Source organism: Ambystoma mexicanum, chromosome 10 (genome assembly GCF_040938575.1).
Source record: "Ambystoma mexicanum isolate Mex_15411 chromosome 10, UKY_AmexF1_1, whole genome shotgun sequence".
NCBI classification, from domain to species: Eukaryota; Metazoa; Chordata; class Amphibia; order Caudata; family Ambystomatidae; genus Ambystoma; species Ambystoma mexicanum.
In genome coordinates, this window is record NC_090932.1 from 1,660,442,527 (window position 1) to 1,660,467,775 (window position 25,249).

Below are 25,249 nucleotides of genomic sequence, written 5' to 3' on the forward strand. Positions count from 1 at the left end.
ACCAAAGGGGATTTATTGCTCTCACCTGTAGTCCTAATCTGGTGTAGTGCTCCAGAAGGGAACTGCACTGGATTCTGCCTAACAGCTTTGATTGACAACTTTACTTAAAGGTCAAACATTACTTGATTTCTAATGGAGATAAACCCTTTCTGAGACACATGATTTTCATGCTAATTAGCATGAATAGGTAGTTTCCCAAATTTTACTGAACCACAAGATATATGTTGAATCCTTAAAAGATTTGCCACTGACGCACATGTTCAGTCTTCTAGTACATTCCGTGTTCAAGACATACATTGTCTGTTTTTCTATTGGCTAATATTCCTACCTTAACTTTTCTGACTGTATTCGAGGTTCGTTTTATGAGTCACACCATTGAAAATCACATATTCTGCGATTAAGCCAACTGCTCTGCACCTGTCTTCAGCTGCTCTTAGTCCCCCTTGGCTGGGGCTCAACTATTTGTCTGGGGTTTTCCCAACTCGGTGTTTCTGTGATTCTAAACACTTGTACATTCCTATCCGACCTAAGGTCTTTATGCATTTGCAAGGCAATGGGGGTCATTACGACCTGGGCGCAAAGGGATACCGGGCACAGGTAATGACACCGGTCATGTTAATCCCTTTGCACCCTATTCCGAGGTCCCTTTGCGGGTCCCTCCCTTAACGCCTGGTTTTACCAGGCGTTATGGACAGGACCCGCAAAGGGATACCGGGGTCAATAACCGTACCGCAATTTGCAGTACCGTTATTGACACCTTCCCACTGAGCCCTATGGGGGCTCAAATGGGAATGGGGAATGGTTTTCAAATGGGGATTTACCAGTCCCGCAATGGTCGGAATAGACCGGTAAGTGCCCATACCACCAAGTCAGTGGCGGTACCGGTATTGGTGCTACTCATGGCGCTAATAGCGCCATGACTAGCACCAACCTCGGAATGAGGGCCAAACTGTGGTGTACCTTTGAAGATAATTGATGTCTGCTGCAGTCACATCTTTTGTCAGGAACCATTTTTTATGAATGTATTTGAGCACTACCAGTTTTCTGATGTCTAATCTCTATTGAGTGTGAGTAACATCCTCTATATCTAAACACAGTGTAGCTTAATGTCTGCGTTATTCTACAATAAATAAATGTTTACCTTGGGCCTCATTCCGGGTGTGGCGGTCTGGAAATAAGGGGGCCGGTCGCACTGTACCAGCACCCTTTCTGGACTCCTGCACTCCAACTCTGCCTTCCTGGACCGCTGCCCCCGGCAGGTCTGACCTGCCGGGCGCAACAGCCCCAGTGGGTGGAGTGGTCACAGAAGCACCAACACTGTTAGTAACAGTGCTGCTGCTTCCATGTCGCCATTCCCATGGAGTCCTATGATACTCCATGGGAATGAGGGCTTGCACTTTCCACCGCCTGATACCCCGGGCACCGGCGGGTTACTGCCAAACTCGTAATGAGGCCCCTTGTCTCTTATGCAACTATGTGATGTCATGGGTGGAATGACATCATTTCTGTCATCCATGGTCCACACCATGTTTATCCTCACTGTCTCTGTTTAGGGTATGGAAAATACCGTTGTCTGAGTGCACAATTCACCTCATATTGCACTATTGGACCAGGGGGCGGTACACGGCCCCCAAATGGCATAGTCACCTGTCCATCACCAAATTGAGGGGGGGTGATCTACTCCTCTACAACATGCAAATAGGCCTTAATCTGAGCTTGTTACTTTGAAAGGGATGGTTCAATTCCGAGCACATGGAAAGGAATGGGGCCAAGCGCGCAAGTTAGAGGAGATGGCTAAAGGTATCCTCCTTTAATTTAATTAAATATGTGTCCTCAAATCCCCAAAAGCTCAGAACCATAAAGTCCTGTTGCACGTGGATTTTCCCTATATATTTTCAGGTGTGTAGCAATGAACTGGTAACCTAAAGAGTTTACAGTATTGTTAATGGCCCCACATATTCGGCACATAGACTGAGCTTGTTTATATAAGTGATCCCTCTGTCACCATCTGTTTGTGAATACAACTCCCAGATAACTAAATTGATCCACCTGCTCGAGTTGAATATAATTCTACATAAAGGGAAGATAATCCTGTTTCCCCCCCCCCCCCGATTATCATCACCTTTGATTTGGTGTCATTCATTTTGAGGTCCCTTAATCTATCTGATACATTCTGAATATTTGTTAGTAAGAGCCTGCATCTCTCTAGGCATCCTAGCAACTATGATTGCATCATCTGTGTAACTCAGTGCTGGAATGTGTGTGCCACCAATCATAGGGAAGTCAGCGAGTGTGGGCTCCAACCCAGACTCTATAACATTGGTGTAGAGGTTAAACAGGAGTGGTGCCAAGACACACCCTGTTTCACACCCCTACCTATGTTGAAGTACTTTATACACTCGATAAGGGGTGCTCAACAGACAGGTGCCTGAGTATCAAAGTTTGAAAGCAGCTTTATTACTGCTAAGAGATGTGGGGGCATTTTTAATACTTCTGGGACAGCCCCAAGCCTGGCCCCATTAATCATGTCAAAGGAAGTCGGGAGGTCCATAAAATACAAGCAAAATGGTGCTTGGTACAAATAGTAATATTTTGCCACCAGGCGATACAGATTAAGAGTTTGATCCCTTGTGCCCAATCCAGACCGGAATGCTCCCTTTGACTTAGCTAAAATCCCTTCTGCCAAGACCCATTCAATTAGCCTAGTGCAAACCGTTTGGCAATGAACGTGCTGACTGTGTCCAGTAGCGAGATTTGGCAGTATGTTTGGGGAGTTGCCCGATCATCCTTCATATCGATCGGCACAATAAGGGCCTTTCTCCAGCTACTGGGAATTTGACCTCCGAGCTGAATGGCAATAAAAACATTCATTAAAAAGGGAGCCCAGAGGTCTAGATAGACTTGAGGAAGTCTGATAGAATCACATCAGGGCTGGGTTATATGAGGGATGCTTGGGTAATACTAATTTCACTAATATCTTCTAATGAGAACTCAGCTTGTGGACCATGAATAGTAACCCACATGTCAGCTGGCTGGTTAACACTTGATTCTCTGTCTATTCCTAGAGTTGAATAGACCTCCTGAAAGTACTCTGTCCAGGCCTGGGGACTGACATTAAGATCACAATGTATTTCTAAAGATTTATTCAGAGAACGTGACACACGCGACTGACATTTGCAGGAATTATCCGAGGATGCAGTCTCTTCTATTTCCTGCACCTTCTTTGGTGCCCAGATCCCTTTTACAACCACTCAGATGTCGCTTTACTTTCACCTCATTTGAGGCATAAGGAGTTGCTTTAAGGGTCAGTATGAAGTCCCGTTTTGCTGACCCGCACTCCTGGGAAAACCAGCCTGCCTTAATACGAGATATCCTCTTCCTTACTTCTGAAGGTTTGGATTGTAAATGAAGTCCGGTGATCTTGTTAAATTTCTGATAGTTTAATATAACTAAACTATGCTGCAATTCTCTTCCAGACAAGACAAGATCGTTTTAAGGGTATCGTTGGCAAAGACTTGCTTAATATGTTCTGGTGGAAGTTTGGCCAGGTACATCATTCTTTCCAATTTGCGGACTAGCCTATGTGGGAAGGAAACAGGGGAGTCAGTGGTCTCATGGTGTATTTGTTCTCCCATCCCATGTTGAGTGATAATGCTGCATGTTCGCTATCTGGCTTAGGTGATGACTGTGAATGATCTCAGACGTGTCCAATCACACACCTCAATATGAAATAGCCTATAGTAGATGCAGAGGGGGATCTTCTGAAAGTAATATGACCCGGTACATCAGGCTGTCCTCTACCATGAACCATTATCAGGCCCCATTCCAGTAGGAATGTGTTGAGTTTGAGGCCTGGTGCATCTACTCGTGTGTGTTGCAGGACAGGGCTTGGTATGTTTGCGACTAAATCTTGCACCTCCCCCACGCAATCCATTAAGGGGTTACCACCTAATTTTATATTGAAATCAGCTCCTAGAATCAGAATGTCCATCAGATGAATTAAGTCCAGATACAATTCTAATGCCTGGTGTACAAAGTCTAAATTACTTTGTCCTAAGGTACCGGTGCATTGTAAAAATGAAAGAAGGAGGCTGTGTTTAGAAGGGACCTTCACCCTTAAGACAATGACATTGTTATAATCTATACCTAGGACTCTAGTTTATCCTCCCATACTTTAAGTAACAACATGTAACAAGACAACATAGACTATTAATGGTATCGTACCAAAACATCAAACCATTTAACTGCGAATTTCATAACATGGTATTTTTAACATCAAATTTAACCGAAATTATAGCTAGGGGTGTGGTCTAAATTAAGGTGGGGGCGGATGCGGAGGGGGTGGGCATCTCCCCCACATTCATTGGTGCAGAAATGGGTAAATAGAAAACAAGATCAGTGTTATGGGCCTTGCAGTAAAAAGTTCAGTGTCTTTAGGTAGATCCCAGTTAACCACTGTGTTATATTTCGGAAATATATTATACATATGTGTGCTTCAAATATGAGCTGTTAAATGCATATTTTTTTTTTAAAGAAAACCATTTCGATCAGTGTTTTAGGAAGATGGTGAAAAGTCAATGGTGCACAGCATATATCCCCCAGGCCAAATGCACCCCTCGAGGGCATGATTATGGAGTATTGCAGCAAAGGGCAGTCACTTCTGGTAGTTTCATCTCTATACATTATAGAGAAAACAAATCAAAACAGGAATTAAAACAGGTTGACACACTTTCATTCTGCATGTGCTTGCTTTCATAAATATAAGAGGGACAAAATCACAAAACCAAAAGATGTAAACCATGTCCTTCTATGCAAGCAGTACTTAAACAGCACAATAAGAATGTAGTCACAGTGAATGAGTGTGGCACTTCCCTGCATGCAAACATCTTTCAACATGTTATAAACGACTTGATGTTGTAGTTCTGACGCTGAACAGCAAGAGGGGGACATGGTGCATAGTACTGGTTAAGATAAACTAAAATCCAATCGAATCTGATTGATTCGTAAAACTTCCCAAAAATACAAACAACCATTTATAGTAAAAGATGAATTAGACAGGGAACCATACTTCTCATGATGGTGAGAAAGTGACCGGACTAAACAAACATCATGTGATTAAATAAAAAGATGAGTTTGAACAGATTGCTGGTTGATCATGAAAGTGGGGTCCTGGTGAAGAGCAAGTGTGAGAGCATCCTAATGTCTACTAGTACATTGGACAGAAAAAAAACTGTTTTCACCTCTAGGTTTAAAATTGACTTGTGGTATACAAACTACACAAATACTTCTAAACACCAGACTAATCTTTGGGGTTGATGGATGGATGTTTCCTCCCCCCACCCCCCCACCCACCACCAAATAGGAAAGGGCTTAAACGTAAAGGCATTTAGACACCAAACACATGGCATTAAAAATAACCTGTTTGTGAAGCAGAAGATATTGAAGGGATTTGTGAAGTGGGGAGATGGCATTTTTTTTCCTCTGACCAAAAATCAGCTGATCAGCAGTATTTTGTGTACTCTGCAGGCATTGTATTCGGTAAGCTGAAAGACCTACAAAGACAGAAGTTAATAAGCGAGTCAACTACTGGGGGATAGAACTGGATGGGGATATATAGGGAAGAACTCTACAGAGGAGTACACTTTGGAACATCTTTCCCTGACCAGTAAGCCACACTGAGCAGCCATTCTCAGATTGCCCTCCCAGTTGATTCCAAAGTTAGTACATTTGTTGGCTAAGGAAGAGGGAAGACCACAACATAAGGTTCTGGTGAGGAGGGTAGGATAAAGGGACCTTGTAGCCGATGATGTGGACCAATAAGAAGAACCTCCATGTTTGAGGTATTTATCCTCAGACCACTACTTCTGAGCTAGGCACTTACCCTCTCCAGATCGTCTGACTAAAATGGTGAAATCGTCATTGGGTCGCTGACCCTCAGGTAAACCTGGGTATCATATGTGTACAGGTGGACATGCATAGCTCGAGATATCAGAAGGCTCATGGGGGGGGCTTCTGTACATGTTATAAAGAAGATGTGAACGGGTGCCCCTTGTGGTACCCGCAGTCTATCCCCAGAGGGACAGAAAGATAGAAGCCGAGTGGCCCCTGGTACATGAGTGAACAGGAAGGATAGAAACAAGCTGAGTGGGTTTCCAGAGACATATGCCGCCATGTTCAACTACTCCACAACGAGAGTATAGTCCATAGTGTCAAAAGGAGGGATGGGAAAAAATTACTGACATTGTTCCATTGAAACATTGGTAAATTCTCTTGAAAATTCACCCATTTTGCCAATTTTTCCCCTGAAGCATCCGTATTGTACCTGTAATTTCAGATTGCTGGCCAGAATTTTAGCTGATTAGAGGGTTTGTGAACTGTTTCAGCCCCATATTTGACTACAATTGTGATCAAAAATCTGAAATTCCGGGGAAAATAATACCGTCCAAAAAGGGGTTAAGGGGGGGGATTTTTCTGAATTTCCCCCAGCCAGCAGTCATTTAACTCATTCATATTCTAAAGCAGCCGCTCAGCCTAGCAAACTCACTAATGAAAACCCCTCTACCCCCAACCCCCGAGCAAAGCAATCATTCCACACAGACACAGTGGGCCTCATTACAAGTGAGCCTGCCTGGAAACCAGAAATACAGGTGTAGTAACTGGCATCCATTCCGGACCGGCTCACTGCGAGTCTGCCCGTAGGGGCACTGTACTACCAGTTGGCCTGACCTGCCGGAAGTTCAGGCTGCTACTGGCATGCTTTTCACTGAAGCACCTGCACCGTTACTAACACTGCCAGTGCTTCAGGGTTCCCACTCCCATGGAGTCCTACAGGACACCAAGGAAATGGAACCTTACTATACGGCCGTCTCTTGTGATATCTCGGTATCACCAGGATGTCAGGCAGCGGTAACAGTGATAGAGGGTTGGGGGGCAGATACCGCAACCAAGTAATGAGGGCCAGTCTCTATCCCATGAAGTCCTAGTGAAGTCCTCAGTCTGGCAAAGATTAAAGACATTTTTCTTCTTAGGAAATGCTTGCAGTTGAGTGTTGACAACCTTTCCAACCACCTTGGAGATCCAAGGGAGGCCAGTGGAGTGTTAGGAATTAATTATAGTCCAGGGTTCAAGGCACAATTTATTTAAGAGCCGTGTCAAGCCTACTTGCTTCAGACCTGAAGAAAATGACATGTGACTAAAGACAGTGATATGTAGAGTTAAAATTTGAGCAAATTCCCAAGTTTCACACAAGGGCATTACATCTTGAGGGTTATCAAAGAACATGTGTTAGAAATGAGGGAAACTCATGCCTGCAAAAGAACATCCATGAAAGAGAAGTATTCGGGGAAGTAAGTAGGTATGGGGAGGTCTTAATACAAAGATCTGGAGATATCAGATCAAATTACCTTAAATCTAGTAAAAAGAAACTTATAGAAAGACTCACGCAGTGCGCAAGACGGAGTAAGAACAACTGGCAGGCAAAGGGGAGGGAGAAAGTCTTCATTAACTTGAAAAAGCCCTTTCAGCTCATGAATAGGTTTCGTGATATCAGTATGTGTTAAGGTTCATTCAGCATTCAGAAAAAAAAAAATATTTTTTTATAGGTGTTGAGTGCCCCTTTAGCACGAGCTTATCTGCGGTACCTTGTGACACTCTCCATTTGGTGTTCACTTTCCAAGCACAGATAGTTCACCGGAGAACTAGGGAGAAGATGGATGTTTAAGATTAGGCTTTTCTAAGGGGGTACGATAAGGTGGTGTTAGCAAGGCGGGACTATTCTTAAATGTAGCAATTAGCTCCTTGTGATCTTTGGCATATCGTATATTCAGAGCTCTTGTGTTCATGCTGAGAGAGGGAAAGCACTGTACCTTTAGGTGGGGACGTCTTCATGAGAGTGCAACTGTGTTACTTTGGCAAATACGGTAGTGTTTCCTGAGAAGGAACAAATAGTCACTACTGTGAGAGTGAGACACTAGGCCAGACTCTCAAAACTTTCCAGTTAAACATCGGCCCTCTCCCTAGTTCTCTCGTGAACTGTCTTACCTCTTTTCTTGCTATTTTTCTTTTAAATGTTTTGAGAGCAAAAAGCCTGCTGGGCTTCCCGTTGGAGGGCCAGGCCATACGTAAAAAACGTATCAGGTACAGTCAAAATCCCAGCAAAATCACTTGGGCACCCCAAGTGTAAATGTTTCCATACAGTTCTTTAAAGCTTCTGGCCATGGAGGTGTTCCTCATGTTTGTTAAAGTGTCTTCTGGTATTTTTTGCTCGTGTTTTTTTCTGAAACTTTTCTGAATTAGAACAAAGTTCTCCATACTTTCATCTCACATCACTCAACTTTTTTTAATCTGTCCTATCTATATGTATAACAGTCTGCATTTGTTTGTGGGTTTGTGTCTTGACAAAGCATTGTTCCTTACACAGTTGCACACTGTTTCACCAATCTGCACCAACATTTACATAGTTACCCGGTAGGACCCTCTGGACATTACTGGCTACTTGACATTGAACTCCCCACCTCTTTCCCTGGATTTCAGCACCTTCACCCATGAGACCATTGCCTGAAATCAGCGAAGCATCAGTGTGGTCGTATAAAGGCCCGTCTCGAAACGAGGAACAAAACAACATCGAAAACCATGTCTCAAGGCCCTAGGATGCAATGTTTGCGAGATATTTGCACTGCAATGCACCGCAACTTAATTAGCTCAGCTCTGAACCTTGGACATGTCTCCTTCATCTCCATGTATAGTCGCTGCGGGAAAATAAAGTGGCAGCACCGGTACATTCTTCTTAAGGGACCCCGTTGCAGGTGGTTACCTGGACCCTGAGATCTGGGGCATGCCCCAAAAGACACTGCTGATGAAGGACCTTATCTACGGGAAAAGGCTCAATCATGTATAGGATAAGCAACTCTGAGAAGAAAAAAAACATAAGCCCAGGCTGATGTCGTCCCTGCCAATAAGCCAAATCCCCTTAGAATATACTTCACTTCATCTCTAGCCATGAATAGTTATGTGTGAGCACATGTGTGCGCTTGTAGAGCAGACAAGTATGGGGTCCACTAGCATGAACCAGTCCACATCAAGTCCAACAGGGAAACATGCCACAATCTCGGCACAGACTGGGCCAATTAGAGAGGGTGGGCGGTAGCCCCATCCTAATTCCTAGCCGCTCATCCCTCAAACTGGCCCGCCAGAAGGTGCTACCTGTCCAATACCCCAAGGGAGAGTATGTGGCAGTGAACGAAAGTGAGAACGCGTTCTGTTTTTCCACTTACGCAGGGGGCAATGAGCATGACGGAAAGGGCCATGCACTCCGCAGGCTGCTGGAAAGATGGGGGTTTGCTGCCATAGTAGCTGAGGAGAACAAGGAAATGTGTCATTTCACTGCAACTTTTGATAATATTGTTTGTGCACTAAACTCTCACACTATCATGTGTCCGTCTTCACTGTCTACTGCTCAATGTAGACAGTGCCAATGCTCAGATAAGTGGAACTAAAATGAACACAGAACCGGAACGATCAATGTGTAAAGTGAGATGTAAGTTCCAAAGGGTCTGTGGTTAAAGGATGAGGGCAGTTTAATATGAGCTGTTATAATATTGTAATGAATGGCTGCGTGATGCATTCGAGAGCTGCTCAAATGTCTTTTTGAAGCGTGGAAGCTTACATTGTCTATGGAAGGGTTCTCCAACTCCAGGCCTAGAGGGCTGCATCCATGCCAGGATTTTAGGATACCCTTCAATAATCATGAGATGAATTAAATCTGCATACAATGATTCTAAATGTATGCACATTTTTTCTCATGAATATTAATCAGGGATATTGTGAAAACCCATCAGGATCCTGGCCCTTGAGACCTGGAGTTAGACATCCCCGGTCTACGGCATTAAATGGCCTCACAAAGCAAAAACGAGCATCGTAAAATTGGGACTGCCGAGACAGAGGTCCAGGAACAGCCTGGTCCAGGGTGCTCTGGGGGATAGGTGAATGTGGGAATGCAGGGGAAACGAGGTCTAACACAGGAACGGTGAAATGTTTCAAGGCATGAGTTGTGTAGGTTTTAAGGTTTTTGCCCACGCAATGCATTAAGTTGAATACATAGTGCCTGAAAGATCATTCGTGAACTTCAAGTCCTAAGAATGATTACTCTATACCCTTGTTCCCTTCCCACCTTGAAGCGCTTTCAAGCACTCCACCTGTGTATAGGCACTGTATAAATAAACAATTACAAAGAGGTGTAGGTCCTTTCTCCGTGCACTTGGGAAATTATGCGGGCAAGTATCCTTTGCTAGAGGTATTGCATGGGGGTAACATTCACTGATTCTCCAGTCCTATGAAGAGTACAAGTAATGGGTACAAGGCAGACATTTCAGCAATTTCGATGCAGAAAGACATCCACTCACAATTGTAAATTGGGATACTAAACGGATGTTTAGTTCCTAAGTCTCCAAATTTGGGGGGTTGAGGTTATTTTTATCTATGTAGAGTGAGGAAGTCTGAGGTGCACGCCTTACCCGGGTCGTTTGTCAGCTTCGCTCAGGGAAGAGGAAAGGTTTATCCTTTCAGGAAGCCCCCTCGACCCATGATGACACAGGGGAGTAAGGGGGCTTCGCCTAAGCACCAGGCCGGGTCTTTGGGAAAACTGTCTTGAGGGGAAAAAGCCACGATGAAGGTAACAAGGCTGGTCGATGCAGAAGGTGAGGGCAAGATAGAATGGCAGGAAGTTCATCCAAGAAGGAGGTACCCAGAGTGCTCGAAGGCACGGATTAGGAGGAGCAGGCAGAGACAGGGAACAACCTAGATTGAGGGAAACAGGAGGATAAGATAAGGAGTCAAAGTGGAGCAAAAGAGGAGAGCTAGCGTTGTGGCAACAGAGGGAAGAAAGTTGTGATGCAAGGACTCAATGGCAAACTGCGGCTATCTGTTCCTTGATTCCTGTAGCAACGCTGTTTGGCATTGGAACACGACTGTGGCCAGAAGCGTCCTGCGGCCATTGTGGGAAGGTCACTATGTCGCAATGTGGCTACTATCTTCCAAGGGGCAAGGTGCCCCTCTGTGTCCATAAGGAATAACCGGGCTGCAATCTGACATCATGCCCCTGTCCATGTCTTGGGGGACGAAGTTATCCCAGGTGTCATAGGTAAAATCGATGTACCAACAATGTGGCATGGGCATCCAAAGATTTTCAAATGTAGGCTTGCAGGGAGCCTATCCTTTCCAATCAATTAATCAATCAAGTATTGGAGACGACCACAATGAATCCTGGAGTCACAGATCTGTTGGACTCTCCTGTGCAATGTGGTGTCAGAACGATATGACTTCAATTTATAGCTGTACAAAACTGGATGGATGTGTCTCCATGAAGATGATAACCGTAGGCGAAAGGTCACAGAATTAATGACTTTGTCAATGGTGAATGGACCCAAATATCTGGGTGCAAATTTATCGGGTGTGAGATGAGAAGGTAAGGTATGAGCAGACAACCAAACTTCATCTCCAGGTTTGTAGGCAATGGTATCAGTCCACTTTTTGTCAGCATATTTGTTTACAACCTGCCTGGCTTTAGCAGGATTGTCTGCTGCTAGTTGCTGAGTTTTGAGAAGATTTTGCAGAAACTCATCAATGGAAGGAACAGTGGAACCAGTAGGAAGATTTCCAGGAATCCATTTGGGATGGACCTTAGGGACACTGAAATTGACTAATTCCTATAGAAGGTGTAATTACAGGAGAATGATGCAGTTGATAGCAAGATCACCCACTTCTCTTGCATGTCAGTGACAAAACATTGCAGATATTGCTCTAGAGTCTGGTTGGCTCGTTCCGTCTGCCCATTGTATTCCTGATGGAAACCAGAAGTCAAGGTCCTCTGTATTCCTAACAATTTGACACAGAACAGTCCAACACTTCGAATTATATTCCGTTCCCCTATCCAAGACTATCCATTCAGGCAGGCCATGTAGTTAGAATATTACTTTAAGAAGATTCCTGCCATTTGAGATGCAGATGAAAGTTTGCTTACTGGTGTAAATTGGGCCACCTTCGTAAAGGAATCTATTGGTATCATTATCATAATGTGATCATTAGAAGGAGGGAGATCAAAAATAAATTGCATTGATATGTATTGCCATGGTATGGTAGGGGCTTCAGCTTGTAAAAGGTGACCGACAGCTTTTTGTCTTGGTGTTTTCTTCTGAGTAGAAAACGGATAGGTGGAAACAAAGTGATGAACATCGTTGTATATCCATGGCCAGCAGAAATGACAGGATATAGTATCAGGAGTAGTGGTCACCCCTCTATGGCCAGCTATAGGATCATCGTGACATATCTTTGAAAAGTAAAACGTCCTTGTAACAGAGCCCTCATTTGTCACAAAAAACATGTGCAATGCGGTTCCTGGTTAGGTCCAGGGGAATCAGATACAGGGCAGTATCTACAGACATGTTGGAGGCTGAGGTTGGGAACATCTTTTCATCTAGAGGAGCAGCACGTATTCGATCTGGTCCCCAGCGAGACAACGTGACTGTCATTAAATATTTGGTTATAGGGATGTATGTCAACATAAAAACAGAACTGAGGAAAGAAATGAGCCCAACAGCCTGCCTGCAATTGCGGCAGTCAAAGTTCTGTAAGACTTGCAGGTTGCTATAATCTGTTTGACTTTCCATTGTTTCAGGCGCCCAAGAAGAAGATGGCGTCATTCTGTACAGGCTAATTTAATGGTGAGCAGTTCTTTTTCCAACACAGAGTAGTTTCTTTTGGAATCCGTAAGGGTTTTGGAGAAGAAACAAACTGGATGTGGTTCCTGACGATCTTGACTTTGTACAGGTGCTTCTGTGAAAGCCTTTTTTAGTGTTTGCATTGCTTTGTCTGCAGCGGAATCCTACAAACAGGTATGTCCGTTCTTCAAAGGTTAAAGGTTAACATCTAAGGCAGGTATACATTTACAATAGATGTTTTGCCAAACCTAGGAACTGTTGAAACTCTTTCAGGGTGGTTGCAGCCTTGCACTCCAGAACACAACTGATTTTTCGTGGATCAATGGCAACTCCGGAAGAGGACAATATGTAACCCAGGTAGGGTACCGTGGTAACGTCAAACGTACATTTATTGGGTTTAGCGCGTAAAGGGTTGTGCTCCAAATGACGTAGTACTTCATCAACGTGCCTTTGATCTCATCAGGAGTGTGGGAATATATCAAAATATCATCCAGGTAGGCGATAAATGAATGGTGGTGAATGGTGTAACAAGTCAGAAAACAGGTGGTCAATTAAACGTTGGAAGATTGCGGGGGCATTGGCAAGACCAAAGGGCATTATACAGTATTTGTAATGGCCAAAGGGCATTCAGAGCGCCATCTTCCATTTATCCCCGCTCTTCACACGGATCAAATGGTTCATACCACATAGGTGCAATTTCGTAAAAATACAGGCACCATGCACCGCTTCCAGTATGTATGGTATTAACGGCAAGGGATATTTGTCTTTGCATGTAGTCCTGTTTAACCCATGATGGTCCATGCAAGGTCAAAATTCTGCAGTGTCTTTTTAGACACAAAAAATAAAGAAGCAATTGATATAAGGTTGTGCCGGGTCGACCATGGAATGCCCAAAGTGATCAGAAAGTGGGCTGTTTTAATTAGATCAAATTAAATGTTTTCACGATGTTGGTCAATCTGCATTTTCAGTGATCTGGTGTTTTCGGTGATCGGACCACCACACCTTCAACTAGAAGTGCCAATGCCTTGGGAAGACACGGTGCAGCCCACCACTGGTCCATACATACACCTGCAGTGCCAGAGTCAATCATTGCTGGAACTTTCCATGATGAGTCGTTGAATACCAAAGAGTGATCTGAATGACCAATACAGGTACCGTATTGTCTTATAGAGGAGGTAGTTTGGTCATAATTACGACATGGACTTTCTTCAGACTCATGAACCATTGTCCCTTTTAGGTACGGGAGCTGGCGTTTCCCTGTTTCCTAGGAGGGCCGAAGGACATGAATGCAGAAAATGCGTGCAGGCGTCACAATACATACAGAGGCTCTTATTTTGCCAGGTGCCCTTTTTTCTGTGGATAACGGACCTCTGGCAGCTCCTATCTGCATAGGTTGAGAAGTATCAGAAGGAGGAGACATTAGTGCTTCCAAAGCCATCATAAATGGTAAACGGGTTGCATATCCCTAGACTTCTGTCATTCAGGCTTTGTCCCCTCAAGACGAACGTCTATTTGCAAGACCAATGCCACCAATTGTTCAAAGGAAGCCGGGCGTGGTGTTCTGGTGACATCATCCTTAATATCCCCATTCAGAACACGTCTGTGGAATGTAAAGCAGTCGTCCTCAGGCCAAGCAGCTTCCAATGCCAACTGTTTAAATTGAGTGGTATAAGTTAGTATCTCAAGGCTAGCTGGCTGGAAGTACAATAACTTTTCATGCTTCGAATAGGTCAAATCAGGCCTTTCCAAATAGGTGTTGTAGGCGGCAATGAAGCCAGCGCAATCATTTAAATTGGCTCATCTGGGGTGTCCGATATGGTAGCACTAGAGTCCGTATTTGTAAGCACAAAGCCAACCTTGGCCCTGCCGGAATGAAACAAGGTTTGCCTGATTGAAAAAAACACAGTCCACGCATCCACAAATTCCCTGAGTTTTTTGGAATCCCCTTGATATTTTTCCATTTGCAGAGTGCATGCTAGCGAACCCATAGGCAAGGCATCACGGGTAGTCCGAGACTGCATCAGATAGGAATTCTCAGTTTTGAGGGTCTGGACCTCTATAGTCAAACAGATTCTGAACAGCGGTTACTAATTCTTCTAACTGAGACATTTGTTCAGTCTTTTGCCGTCACAGACTCAGGTGCGCGCCTTACCTGAGTTGGTGTCTGCTTCTCTCAGGGAAGAGTGAGGTCTATCCTTTTGCATTGGAGCAGTTGAATACCTCCTCAGGGAACCCCGGCCTCCTACCTCCCATATGTTGGAAGCTTGAGATCGTGGCATGTTTGACACCCGCAGTTGTGCAAATACTGCAGCGTATGTACGAAAGAAGATACCCATTGAGACAACCTTATCGAAATTATCCCCAAAGGAGCGATAATTTGAGCGAGGAACTCCCTGAAGGAATATGAGAAAAGAGCAAAGAAATAAGCCTGTGACATCATAAGAGAATATGAACGACATCTCAGGATACTGGTTGAAGAGGATGTATGGCTCCTACAGAAACTAATGACAAAGTAAAGAATCAAGGAAACATTTTAAATATGAAAAGGAAGATTATACGTGCACAAAGTGATGCAGAGAATCAGCCATTCAATAACAGTACAGATGCAGAAACACAAGTAGACTATGTCATCATAGAAGCTGGCTGTACGTAGTGAATAGAATGCAGGTGAAATCACCATTGTATTGAAGCTGCACATCGGTATTATGAATTTAGTAAGCCAGGACACATGAGGCTGCAAGGGAAAACTGTGTAGCAGCAGGAATAAGCTGAATTGCAGCTGCATGGCAAGGTTGTTTGGCCTGCAGTAAAAATGGAAGCAGCCAAGGTCAGCTATCTATTCTGGAGTGGACGTGCAAGGATGAATCATCTCTTGTTAAGGTGCAAAGAAAGAACACAGAGAGTGCCAAATTTAATTCATTTATGACATTTAAAGCCTGCAAAATGGACCAAATCATGGTGTCCTCTCACGTGAGCCAAGGATATGATATGATATGATATGGTATTTGTAACGCGCCTATACACAAGTGTTTCAAGGCGCGACGAGGCAGGGAGGGAGGGAAACAAGGGGAAGACAGACAAACGATCCTACTAGGCCAGGTGTCATTCAGATCGCGCAAGTGCAGAGGTAAGGGGAAAAGGAGAAAGTGCAGGGGGAGGAGGTGGGGGGGAAAGTGCAGTACACGGTAAGTAGCATAATAAAATAATAAATAATAAATAATAAATAAAAGGGCCAGCTGGTGGCAAGTGCGAGGTAAGTGCAGAGCAAGTGCTAGGAAGGGGGCTGTAGGGATACAGTGACAGTCCCACAGTGCAGGGGTAGCCAGGGAGGCAGTGCAAGTGGAGAGTGGCTGGGCCCTGGACCGAGGTCGATGAGAGTGGCCAAGATGCAGGTTTAGTGCAGAATTTCAGTGGGGAGTTAAGCAGGTTTAGCAGGGGAGAGGGAGAGAGAAGGCAGAAGCGAAGAGGAAGGTTTTGAGGTGCTTCCGGAACCGGAGATGGTTCTCCTCAAGTTTCAGGGAGGCAGGAAGGCTGTTCCAGAGGGAGGCCCCTGCTGCGGAGAGAGATCTACCCCCAGCTCGTTGCTTCGAGAAGCGGCTGACCATGAGGGAGTTGGAGACGGATGAGCGAAGGGCTCGTGAAGGAAGATATTTAGGAAGAGAGAGTTGAAGGTATTTAGGCCCCAGGCCCCAGAAGGCCTTGTGGACAATGCAGAGGGTTTTGAACTTAATCCTCGCAGCCACTGGGAGCCAGTGAAGAGATTTCAGTCCTGGAGAGATACGGTCCCTGGGCTTGAGGCCAAGGACAAGTCTCGCAGTTCTGTTCTGGATAAGTTGCAGAGGGCGGAGAGTGGAGGCAGGCAGATTAAGATAGAGGCTGTTACAGTAGTCCAGCCTTGAGAGAACCAGGGCTCGAGAGACAGTGAGCTTCTGGGGGAAGGAGAGGAAGGGAAGAATACCTCTGAGGAGGTGCAGCTGGTAGTGTGACTTCTTAGAGACGTCAGATATATGAGGATGAAAATAGAGTCAAACTTGGAGTACTATATCATGATAGTGAGTGCCCGCACTCCCATGTATTCCTAGAGACAAGGATACTTTGCAAGGCGAAGTTAAAATACACTCTTCATGGCAGAAGGCTTAGGTGATGAGAGATGCACAGCTAATTGGGTGGGGAGGTAGAGTCAGGCCCATCTCCTTGCACCTGCGTGTGGGCTTACATGCTGCTAAGTGAAACAACTGTTCGAGATATGGCACAAGCGTGTCAACCAATTGCAGTTGACCATATAACGAAGGACCTTGCAGTATGAAAACCAATAAGGAACTGTGTATCTAATGTTTTTTAAGAAAATATGTTTTAGGCGTAGGCATATGTTGTCCACCTGACTGTGAGCAGCCAATTAGAATATCAGTTCTTATATAAAGTGTACGTAGATGTTCCCCTTAAGCCAATCCCAACTTAGTAGGTTTTCATTATTTGCCACGTAGTATGACGTCACATGGTATATAACCATGTTTTTATGAAAAGATTGTTGAGAGAAATCAAGCGTACTTCTGCTGATGCTCGTTGTAACTCAATGTTTTAGATAAATGTTAAGAAAATAGTACTTTGTCATCTTCCTGAGTTGGTTCGGTTATTTAGACTCAGAGTTATTCTGTGAACCCATCCCTTGCATGCAGGTTCCTAAAGGGCCCTAAGCTCACTTTTGCGAAGCCGCTCGACCTATGATGACAAAGAGGAGTATGGGGGCTTCGCCTATGGACCAGGCCAAGTCTGAGAGGGAAAAAACATGATGCAGGTCACAAGGCTGGTTGATTCTGTAGGAGAAAGTAGCGCAGCAAGGAACCCAGAGTCATCCATGAAGGTACATAGAGTGCTGGAAGGCACGGATCAGGAGACAAGGAACAGCAGCGACTGAAGGAAATAGGAGAAGGTAAAGAGTCAAAGAGGAGCAACAAAGGAAGAACTAGCATTGTGGGAACAGAGGGAAGAAAGTTGCAACACAAGGACTCACTGGTAAACTGCTCCTTATGTGTCCCTTGATTCCTGTAGTGACGCCGTAATGCGACTGTTGTCCAGAAGCATCCATCAGCCATTGTGGGAAGGTCAATATAGTGAGAAACGGCCGCCATCTTGAACAGGCTAAGGTCGGCCACCGTGTCCATAAGGAATAACTGATTTGCAATCTGATAGGAAGCGCCCAACAAGAACTCAAGTTCGAAGCCGTCATGGATCAGCAGCAGAACAGTTAATGGGCTTGGTGACATACTTGAGTACAAGGCAAGGTCTTTACAATCTAATAGACAATCAAGAGGGAAGGCCCAGGATTTGAGCAGCAAGGGGTACAAGAGGATCCAGACGGGGAAGGGGAATTAGCAGAAAAAAGTCAGAAGTAATCAAAAGACGCTCCCACGTAAGAAGGCACAAATATTCTAAGAGAAAGGAGATGTTGGTATGGGAGAGGCTCCGGTTAGCAAGTTGTTTCATAAGGACCAGTACCCAAGGTGGCAAGGGCCTCAGAAGACATCAGAAGATGGGTATGTGGAACGAGAAGTGGCAAGAACTGCTTGAGATACTTAGGCTTTTTAGTTGCATTTGAGCCCTAAAAGCACGGGTCTCTAATTTGGCAAAGAAATTGAGCTGGGGCTCGACTGCAAATGCCTCCTTTCCTACTTCACAGGTGCTTGGATCACCACATGGGGGTCGCTCTTTAGTATTGCCCATTCTAGACCCTGCAATACCACAGTCATTCATCATCTGACCGGGAGTGATACGATGACGGGTCATGGGGGCCACCTGAAACGGGGAGAAATATCTTCAAGCGGTCCTTCCTCTGGAACTACCATTTCGTTTTGGAAATTATTTTAGGGCTCGTGGGTCTGCTCTGTTGAAGGAAACTACAGCATAATGATTAAATGCCACCTCAGACACTGGTCCCTGCAAGGTGTGAGAGCAATAGGCCAGGTAGGGTGCTGGATAATTTCACCTCCAAAACCCACCAATGATTCTGAGCATCTGGGAGGGTGCGTAGAAGGGCAGGGGGCCTTCAATGCTCAGTTCCACTAGCAGGTGAAGGTCAGAGGGAGCTTGGCCATGCATCGTCATGCTTGCAATGCTTGGTCATGCTTGGCATGCTTGGCCATGCTTGTTAGCTGGGAACAGGGAAGTGATACCCTTCAGGTCACACATGGCCGAAATCTTGTAGCAACAGTATGCACAAATACTGGTGCATGCCTTGCAACACTGCTTTCCTGAGTAGGTTGCATGAGGGCGCTCAGTGTTGTAGTTGGAGGAGGCATTTTAATTTAATTTTCAGCAGATGTGGGACACGGCTACAATCATTTTCAGAGAGTTTGCAGTTAACTAACAGTCAGGTACATCAAAGGCAAGTCTGGGAGACGAAGTAGGGGGCATATTCGGGATGCTGGGCTGGAAAAAAGAAGATGCAAGGTCATTTTAAAACAGTTTCTTGACACCTATTGCTGAGATCAAGGCGGCTCCTTAAGATGTAAGATTCTAGGAGCTCTCTCTCAGGATACGACGACAGAAATCTGGGAAGATCCATGAGCTACTGAATTGGAAGGGTCCTATGGAATTCTTGGGGTGGGATGTTCAAGGGTGCAGAACAAGTGTTTCATTAATATCCTGGACGTATTCAGGTTATATGTGTGTGCTTTGACTTTCACATTTGAGGGGTGTGTTCTGGATATCAGTGTGCAACAAGACTAGTGTGTGGACCAGACTCTTGTAAGCAGGAGAAGAGTTTGACCATATAGAAGAGGTTCAGTGGGTAGCGGGTCATCCCTGTTTCCTTAGTGATTTGGTCTTTGAGCGATAGTTGTGGTTCTATCGAAAATCCTAGAGATTTGGACATTGTGGAGAGAGTAGGTGGGCGAGAGGAGCCTCCACAATTGCTCTTTGCAGTTCCATTTGCCACCGTTGATTATTATTAGTTTAGGTTTTCATGGGTTCGATTTAAACTATTGAGTGTCTGCTTCTAGGTGAACTCCCTGAATACAGCTTCAATGATCCACCAAAATTTCTTTTGGAGACTCGAGCTGGATCAAAGGCCATTCTGATTGGTCTGGAGTCTCCACATTTCTCGCGATAACCTGCATACCCAAAACTCAAGAGAAATAGGCGGCAACAGGGTCCATACAAGCGGAATCAGGGTTCAAAACGGTGTCTTGGAGGAGATTTGCAGGTCTTAATAACCAAGCAGCACAGCCTAAGGGTCTAAAAGACCTCCTGCGGTCACCTATATCTGACATATAACAGTTTCAAAGGGTAGCAGTACTTTCACTCTTCAAATAATGATAATTGTTTAGAATTTATATAGCGCTATGAACCCACAGGTATCTCAGTGCTGCTTATTTCCCACAGAGTGTGGTGCTCATTTATCGACCTTGGAAGGACCTCGGAAGGATGAAAGTCTGAGTTTGGCCCTGCCGGGATTCGAACCTGCATCAGCAGGCTCTGCACAGAAGTCAACCTGCAAATTCAAATTCTGAAGTTAATACATCAGGTACCTTTGACAGCTTCATGCTAATGGCTGCGGACATGGAGTAAACCCGCATCCACATAGTCTCACCATTTGCGGCATGGGCAAGGTCCATGACGGCGTGGGGTTCCTATGCGGGTCCGTAGGAAACGCCTAGTTTTGACTGACATTTTTACGGTGTGGTAGTGTCACACTGCATCAGCCCTTGAGGCAATGTCCTATGTTGTGCATCCAGTGTATCTATAGGGTGAAGAATATTGTGATGGACTTGCTCAGTAGAAATGCACCCATGTGTTGTGCCACCCATGGCATCTTAACAACTGCATTGTGCCACATGTTCTCCAAAGGAATTGTGAATCCTTTGGATTTTCTCCAGAGACTTCTGAAGTTGTGCTGTAAAATACATTATTTCAACATATTATTTATAAAATAATTATCGGGGAAAAGAACCCCCCTGGGGTCATCGGATGCATTCTATTTGGGGTGCGATTACATACATCACACTGATTTGAAAAATAAGTGGCTGCCACCAATAAGACACACACACACACACACACACACACACACACACACAAGACACTCTCTCTCTCTCTCTCTCTCTTGGTGCCTAGAAGCCCTTGAATTACGCAGTCCAACCTCAGCACCCTGGAAGCAAATCATGGTCCTCCTGCATTGAGTTAGGGGTACAATGGAAAGAGCGGTACGTATAGAGCGTGAGGCACTCGCAAGACGGAGGCAAGTGCCAAATAATAGGTTGTACAGCTTCTATAAGGAGGCCGGGTTCACCAGATTTGGAAGCGGCACCTATAAGGATAGATCTAGGGTCAAGGTTCAGGCAGCGCTCTGTGGTGTCCTTCTTAAGCATACAACAAGCTAGTGGCATGGGAAGGCCCTGGCATGGTGGGCACACCTTTCACCCCTGCACTGCAGGGGTTCTGCCACCCCAGGTCTTAAGGTCAGGGCGAGAGCTTGGCCAGGGCCAATTGAGGCACGAGAAGGAAGCACTCTGCCTCTAGCTCCCCTGTGCATCACATGATAAAGGAGCCAGGAAGCTCTCCCGGTTTCCTGGTCCGGGAGCTGGAGGCCTTAAGTGATGCAGCGGACCAGTGGACCGAAGCTCCAGTCGAAACAGGCAAAAACACCTTGTTTTGTATGTGAAATGTGTCTATTATGCATGCGTGTATTAGCAGGTGTGAATGGGTATGAATGTGATTTTGTGAATGTTCTGGGTGGGTGAACATGTGGAGAATGCATTGTGATTGGATGTGAGAGAAGGTGTACGGGTGACTGACAGGTGGGTGATCGGTAGGAATGTGACTGTGAATGTTCTGGGTGGGTGCCCGTGAGGAGAATACAGTGTGAGTGAATGTGAGAGAGGATGTATGGGTGAGTGACTAGTGGTTGAATATGTATGAATGGGATTGCGTATGAATGTGCTGCTGGGTGCTGTGCGGAAAATGCTGTGTGAATGTTCTGGGTGTTTGACTAGTGGGTGAATGGGTATGAATGTGATTAAGTGTGCGCTCCAGATGCTGCAGGCCCTGTGGATCACTGGAGCACTACTGGCATTTCTTCAAGTGACATGGCATGTTTTGCTAGCTTTTTTTTTAGCAAAGCCCTATGGTGTATATTATTATGTAGCTAGACTGGCATTTTGGTCCAGCCAGACTAGCCATTTCTTACTGTGTCATGTAGAAATGTAGTACCAGACTTCTATGATACATCATAATAAGTGTTATTACAGGACTAGGCTGGCATTTGGTCCAGCCAGACTAGCCATCTCTTACTGTGTCATGACATTTTTTACTGGGCATCTATGACAAAGCAAGCACGTTAAGTGTTATTACATGGCTAGAGTGTCATTTTGGTGCCGCAAGCCTAGCTATTTCTTAGCATGATTTTTTGTACTGGGCATCTACGATAAAGTAAGTGTTTGAACATGATTTCTTGTTGTGGCATGCATTTTGAATGTCAAATCCAACAGGAGTATGTTCTGACGGAGGGGTACTGGCATGTATTGGCAGAGTCAGCTTGGACATATGTTCTTATAGTATCATTACTGGCATTTTGCACAAAGCAAACACAAGTATGTTCTTATATGGGAATTCTGGCTTATATTGGTGCAGTCAGCATGGAATTGTATGGGCACAGCTGGCTTGAACATGTTTTTTTATACTGGAATACATTGTGGGGAAGGGCACGAAAATGTGTTGGGAAATGCTCCTGTGCACTGTTGGTGACTTGCATGTATAGTATTTTATTTTTTCATGAGTCACCCTACAAAAAACCGATTGCAAACTATCTAGCTTTTTACCCAATTTGTCACAGAAAGTGGGCTGCATAATGCAACATTTGAGCCCATTAAAAAGAACACTTTCTAAGGGGGAGACCCCCTCGTAACTCCTCCTTACCCGTTGGCTTTGTTTCCCTCACTACGCTCGTTTGCTCTTGCACACTTGTGGAAAATATGTACGGCCCACCAATAAAAAAACGCACCAGCCGTGCTAGTGGCTGGTGCTTTTGTGTGCTAGGTGCTCCCTTGTTTCCATGCAGGTGAAAACGTTAGGCTTACTTTTAAAAAATACACAGCTTTCATCTAGCGCAGTGCGCGCGTGCCCCTGCGGTGGCGTGATCATCACTGACATAGCTCACACATAGTGGTCCAGGCCCGTCCTGAGTATGGTATGTCCCGTGCTTTGTTGAGGAGTTTGGGGGCAGGGGCTCTGCATGGCTCGCAGGGGTGCCCCCAAATTATGTGTTATGCCGCTGTGGGAGGGATACCATCTGGTGAGGCTTTCACACAATGCCGCGAGATGGCCAGAAGAAGGGGGAGATCTCCATCATGAGTTGTGTAAGGGTGAGCTAAACATGGGCAGTTATCTGGAATGCCATGGATAAGGAGAAGGCAGGTGGTCCCAGAGGCTGAAAGGTCTAGCCTCAGCTGAGAAGGGCTGTGCAAAGTGGGGATAGCCGACAGAAGTGTGAGTAGGATAGCTTGAAGTTATCCATGACCTGGATTTCTGCATTGGGACCTGGAAAGCCACTGGTAAGGAAATGGCAGGAGGTCAGCAAGCGAGAGGTTAGACGAAGAAGACTTGACTCAAATAGAGCATGGCTTGCATTTTTAGGGGTGTCAGAATTATGGGTTATGTTTGCAAGAGTTGCCTGATAGTGGTATGTTAATACTTAAGGGGATTAGACGAGATGCCTGTAATGTGAGCTCCACAGAAACATAAAGCAGCCGTTTGACAGCATGGGAGCGTGCTGAGCTGCCTGACTCAATGCGCATGTTAAACCACTAAACAAGGCCCCACGGGTCCTATTTTCATTTTCTGATTGTATTCCCTGTCATTAACATATATTTGGGAAGCGGGAAGCCAGCAGCTGTGCGCCATTTTGTGCACTCTGTTTTGACATGTTTCAGTCCATTTTCCATTTGAAGGTAAAAGAAACAAGAACAGATGTTCGGTTTGGAAGGGCTTATATTAATTCTGCATGTTCTACACCGCGCAGATGCAACGCGTTCCATTGCAGCCCACAGCTGCTCTGGCGTGTCGGCTTGGACACACTGGGAACATCCATATGAACATGTGTAAACGCCACGACACGAACCACTGGGAAAGATTGAGTGGTTGGGGTCGATGTGATGGTTCAGAGCGACCTTAACACAGTGCTGGATCATACAACACTCCTAACTCTACCTTCCCCCACTATCCTTACCCCTTTAGCTCCCCCAACATTATATGTGTTCCCCTCTTGCACCTGGCCCGTTTATTTATTTTTATTTTTTGAATTTATAAAGCGCACAAAGCAGCCCAAGGGCATCGTGGCGCTGTTACTAGAAAGGCTTACTTAGTTACACATCATGACAGCCTGTCTGTGGTTCGTGGTTACAGGGGAACCTTATACCAGACAGGTAGCTATTAAACATCAGAACCTACGGTTCAGTGGGTTACAGGTGAACCGGCTGCAGGTAACAACATAGAAGCGAAAGTGGTACAAGGGGATGAACCTACTGTGGTGTGTGGTCCAGTTGAAGAGCCTCGTTTTGAGGGCTTTGCGGAAGGAACGGTGCGAGGTCTCATTCCTTCCCAGTTGCCCCCCTGGGTAGCCTGGATGTCACCAGAAAGGCTTGCGGGAACCAAAAAAAAACCCTCTAACTATGAACAAATACACTTCACCAGTAACTCCAGTGCTTAGAAAAATCCCTCATTGATGGCGGTGTCATTCTGCACCACCCACACTGTGCTACTCTTACCATGACATCACAGTTACAGTACCACTTTCCACAATGCAAACGTGAAGATTGCTCACCACCCAAAGCCCCCCCCCATTAAGCCCTTGTCCACCTTCTGCCACTGCTTCCAAACCTTCCCACTTCCTTGTTAGTATGTGCCAGGCTCCCCTCCACACCCTACAAGACAGAAAACTGCCCAGACGGTCCTTTTGCCAACAGTGATTACGTTGTGGTACCTTTCCACAAAGTAATTACTTCAAATTGTCATCAAATGTTTTAGGGAATTGTGGGGTAAAGGTAAAATGGGGTGGGGAGGCGTTTGGGGTAGATGCAGTAATGGAGGAGAAGAAGGGGCAGGGAAGAATACCCACAATTTAAAAAATAAAATTTCAATGAACAAATTGGAAGTAATTACCTTGTGGCAAAGTACATGGAACCGCCCAGACACCCTTTGTATTTGCATTTATTTGAAGATCATGGATGCCAATTTTGATCAGAAATGTCTTACAATAACACATTTACAGGTGGCAGAATCATGCCAATGAAGGGGGCCTGTATAATAGCAACAATGATGGGAACAAGTGGTTAGTGAGGTTATGAGAGTGTAAATAAGTGGGACATATACCAGGGACAAAACAAAACTAACAGAAACGAAATGTATCTTAGAAACCAGGTGACTTTGACTTTCAAAGGTATTTATAAGAAAAAAGAGGGGAGAATCCCCGGTGAGCAGCTGTGGGTGGGGACATTTAGACTGAAAAAATACTATTGTGGTCCACGCTGCAGTGAAGGAAATCAATT